Source organism: Palaemon carinicauda, chromosome 1 (genome assembly GCF_036898095.1).
Source record: "Palaemon carinicauda isolate YSFRI2023 chromosome 1, ASM3689809v2, whole genome shotgun sequence".
NCBI lineage: Eukaryota > Metazoa > Arthropoda > Malacostraca > Decapoda > Palaemonidae > Palaemon > Palaemon carinicauda.
Window position 1 is genome coordinate 192,526,630 of NC_090725.1, and position 5,000 is coordinate 192,531,629.

The following is a 5,000-nucleotide window of genomic DNA, read 5'->3' on the forward strand; positions in this document are numbered from 1 at the left end:
TCTTTCTTCATCTTCTGTTATAACAGATCCATCTCTCTTGTTGATGGGTATATGCTTCTTCTTCTTTGCCCTAGTGGAGATTTCATTTATAATTCTATGAGTAATTCTTACACATTAGACTTTTCCTGAATTCATAGCTTTGTCAGCTTCATCTGTTCTACTGTCTAGATATTCTCTCCAGTCATTCCCAGCTTTTCTTTTGACCTCACTATCAATACTGGAATACTTAGCATACTCTACTTTGTAATTTTCATTATTTCCTCATGAACATTCAGCAATCAATTTCTGTCTTTGTCTCCTTTTTATAGTATCCCAAGTATCATTTGATATCCATGGCTTTCTCCTTGCAACCGTGTGTTCCAAGACTTCACTACCAACTGACTGATATATGTTCTTGTTATCACAGCATTCTTCATTAATTGTCTGCTCTTCTTCTCTTAGAGTCTCTAAAACTGTAAATTGATTCCTATATTCAATTTTAAATGTTTCTCTGTGCTCTTCTTCTAAAAGCTTAGTTGCATCAAATCTAGGTATTCTATCTACCTTTCCGTTGGGTGACTTCAGTTTTAATTTCAGTGTGGCAAGGAGGAGCTGGTGATCACTACCAATATCTACACCAATATAGATTCTTACATTTCTCAGAGTCCTCCTTCTCTCTTTATTAATTGCAATGTGATATATTTGTTTTTTGGTAATTGCCACATGGTGAAGTCCATGTGTACTTGTGGATGTTCTTGTGTTAAAAAAGAGTACTTCCATTGACACGATTGTTTGCTGAACAGAAACTTATGAAATGTGCTCCATTTTCATTTGCAACTTCGCCAAGACCCGAGACACCCATCACATTCTCTATCCCTTGATTGTTCATTTCAACTTTAGCATTGAAGTCGCCCATCACAATTTTCAAATCTCTCTCTGGGATCTCATCTATTACACTCTGCAGTTCTTTATATCATATATCTTTCCTTTTTTCGGGGGAATCATTTGTTGGGGCATAACAAACTATTATACTCATATTGCACTCCTTGATTTAAACTTTGCTAGTAACAATATACTATTTACAGCTCTCCACTCGGTTAATGCCTTTTCTGCTCTTGGGGTCATCATCATTCCTACCCCTTCTCTTTTGAGTTCATCAGATCTTCCTGAGTAGATATATATATATATTGCCTTAGTCTAAAGTTTCCTTACCAATCCCCTTACAACATGTTTCACTTAGGGCCTAGATATCCAAACTATATTTCATAAATTCACTCTCCACTCGCTGATACTTACCAATCTGATTCATGATTCTAACATTCCAATTACCTATTTTCAATTTTTCTTTAGTATTTATAAACCGGCAGATTCTTAGCACCCAGATATGCCCGGGACTGGGGGCCATCTTTAATTTTCTCTATCCATGTCTGACTAAATCCATAGAGGATTTATTGGCTAATTCTACTATAGTAAGAACAATCGCCGGGCATCAGGAGTAAAAGTCAAAAGACCGTTTGTCCATCGCCATAAAACCAATCCGTCACCCTGCTGCCAGTGACTTCATCGAGAATTAGGGGGGCATTTCCTCCACACCCAGAGCTCTCATTACTCCACAGAGTTGCTCATCTGCTTACGTTGGCAAACATAGATTATTAAGGATATACCTCCTGGCACGATATGCTAAGATATACGGCCTACCACGGTAAATATATATATATATATATATATATATATATATATATATATATATATATATATATATATATATATATATATATATATATATATATATATATATATATATATACATATGTATATAAACACAAACAGGATAGCAATCCCTTCCTATACGGACTTACATCTTAGACCTATGATGTAAGTCTGTATAGAAAGGGCTCACTATTTTTATTTAGTTTGAGGATACTGTGGTATTCAATAAATTGCATAAAGATCACAATTAAACCAATTCATAATTTCACCGCCTAGTTACAACTACATTACAACCACTTCAATCCCGCCGCAGTCAGTACTCAACAGTAGGCTATTCCTTTAACCTCCCCGCAAGTTTTCATCAATAGCGAGTTATCTTAATTACGTGGTTTTAGTATATTCTGGTATTCAAAGAAAAATTATAATAAAATATTTTTCGTATGTTCAGTGTAATTTATCCCTGTTCGTGTTAAATTATATGAAAAGTTACAAAAGAATGCAGCGTACATCAGAAAACAAGCTCCTGTCGTTGACTTCGGCATGTTTTGTTATTAAAATAACACTTACCACTACAATACTTATAATCTCTCTATTCATCATCATTTCCTTATTGACAAAACATATACCTGAGGGAGAAATCTGTGTTAGTTAATATCTTTCGATTCACATTACTTAGTAATTATTTGAAAACAATGATGCTAATCGGACAAAATGCTTCCAACCTATCAGCTATTGGGAAATTTTTCTGACCTGTGAGTGAGTGTAAATCTGCCTCGTTAAATAAAATAAGTATAGTTCCAGCTGCATAATAGGGCATATACTGTAAACATACTCACCAAATCCCGCTACGTTTTACCGCAGATAGCGCGAAAATATCATCGTGAATGTTATAGTTTTATTACATAAAATGCGACGGATAAAGTTACACGTGGCAAACTTTTAGTTTCACTGAAAGTTAGAGGTACTCCCACACTACATTAATCAGGATATCGGCAATAAAATGTACCCAGTGTTACGTTCAACTATCGTACACAACGTAGATTAATGTACATATAACACCCAGCTCCAGATTCTTCTGGCATATTGTGTAATTCATAGGATGATAATAGATAATCACAGATTCTTCTGGCATATTGTGTAAATGATAGGATGATAACAGATAATCACAGATGAGAGGGACGTTGCTCCCCAAACCTAGTAAATCCTGTGATTGACAGTCAACTAATCATTATTTTGTAACTATTTAGTAATATTTCAAATCATCTACAAAGTAGTTTGTAACTTACCAATTTTGTCCTAATGTATTCCAAAGTTTCCTTAATGCTATACTTATTACAAGATCATTATCTGACATTTTGGGAGTATGGGATCCATGAGCATCCTGCAATTGAATTTTTTTATTCTCTAAAACGAAAAGTGAAAATAAATGAGTTACTGGCCCAGGTCCCCTAGACTTCTGGGCCCCGGGAACAGAATACCCTTCCGTCCTTAACACCTCCCTTGTTTGGGCCCTGCCTGGACTAAATACACTCTTTAGAATCTATAAATCTTACATATTTAATCTAAAACAAATACAAATAAAGCTCATGTATACATTAATTGATATAAATTTTAATAACAAAACTTTCCTGTTATGTATTCTTGTGACATGATATTTGAATAGACCATCTTTTTAGACCATACCCAACTGATAACTTCAACATTAACACTTCCATGAAGGATGAATATTGCACCCTATCATTTATAGATCTTTAGTATGCGCGTTTATATTTTAAGGAATATTAAGAAACTATTTGCTGGACGAGGTAAAAGATGTCTTGAAATCTCAAAAGTGGATGCAAGACAAAGTTTAGTTGTGCCAAGCGAGCTTGGAGATCATTGAGTAGCTGATGGATAGAAAGGACTAAGGAAATTCAAGCCTTTGCTGACCTCACCAACATGTATAGCTTTTATAATGCCATCAAATCCCTGTATGGCATTAGAATAACGCAATCAACCCAGCCAGCACACTAGTCAGCACTGCCATCCTAAAAGAACTGAGTGAGATTTTAAGCCACTGGTTGAGCATATCTGCTCTACACTGAACTATCATATTGGCACTAATGAGTTGGTTATGGAAGCCCTACTTGATTTACTAATCAACCAGAACCTCGACAATTTCCCAGACCTTCATGAAACTCAGAGTGCAATATAACACCTTAAAAAGCCCGATAGATGTGGTCCTGATATCAATCATATAGAAATTCTCAAGCAAAGGCTCTACCTTCTCGAAAAGTAGGTGCATGAGATCATCTGTGGCACATGGAGGGGAGAGTATATACCAAAGCCTGTGATAGACTCTATAATAATTTCTTTTCATAAGAACAATGGTCTTGTATACAGTACCCTGTGAACTCCTTTGGACGATACTTGTAAAGTGTAGAGTTCTTAGCAAATTTGTCAAAATACTTCATCTCTTTCATTCCAGAATGGAAGTAAAAGTTAGTAAAGGTGCATTGGGATCTTCATCTTTCCCTCTGGGTATGAGAGTAAAGCACCATTATGTTCTGACCCCTATCCTTTTTAATCATTTCATCTCGTCACTGATTACTTTATTACAGCAGAACTTAGAGAAGAAAACAAGGTTTAAACAGAATACCGAATGGATGGTAGCCTGTTCAACATCAGACGGTAACACACCCGTACCGAAACATGCTGAAAAATTTTGGCCCACATCCCCAAGTACCCTATTTTCATCATGTAAAGGACTTAGTTTACAGATACATGCAAGAAAAACGGGAGTCATAGTTCACAAACAAAACAATATCAGAATATGTTTGTCCTATCTGCACTACTAATTGAGTTCGTGAGCAGAAGCCAGGAGTATATATTGATGCCATTCCAAGCAACTGGAACTCTATCACATCTGGTTTCGGAAAATTATGGGCCTCACTCGAAGAGATCAGATTCCACAAACAGAAAATCTGGAATGAAAGCGATGCCCAAGCATAGAAGACATGCTTACTAAATGCCAAACATTTGTTTGATTATATTATCTGTAAGCCCGATGAATAGCTCCCAAAACAAATAAATGGTTACCAAAGCAGTTGCTGCCCTATTAGGAGATCCAAAGATAGAGCCAAGACTACCTAAAATGAATGCAGAACTCCACCAGCTGACTTTGAATAGCAGTGATATGAAGGAAGGTTTTCAAGTCCAATATTGGCCTAGTGAACCATAACAATGGACTCACATACAACGGGAGTATTCCCATTAAATTCAACATATATAGAGGAATTTCTAATACTAATATTTGATAAGATTAGAGAAGA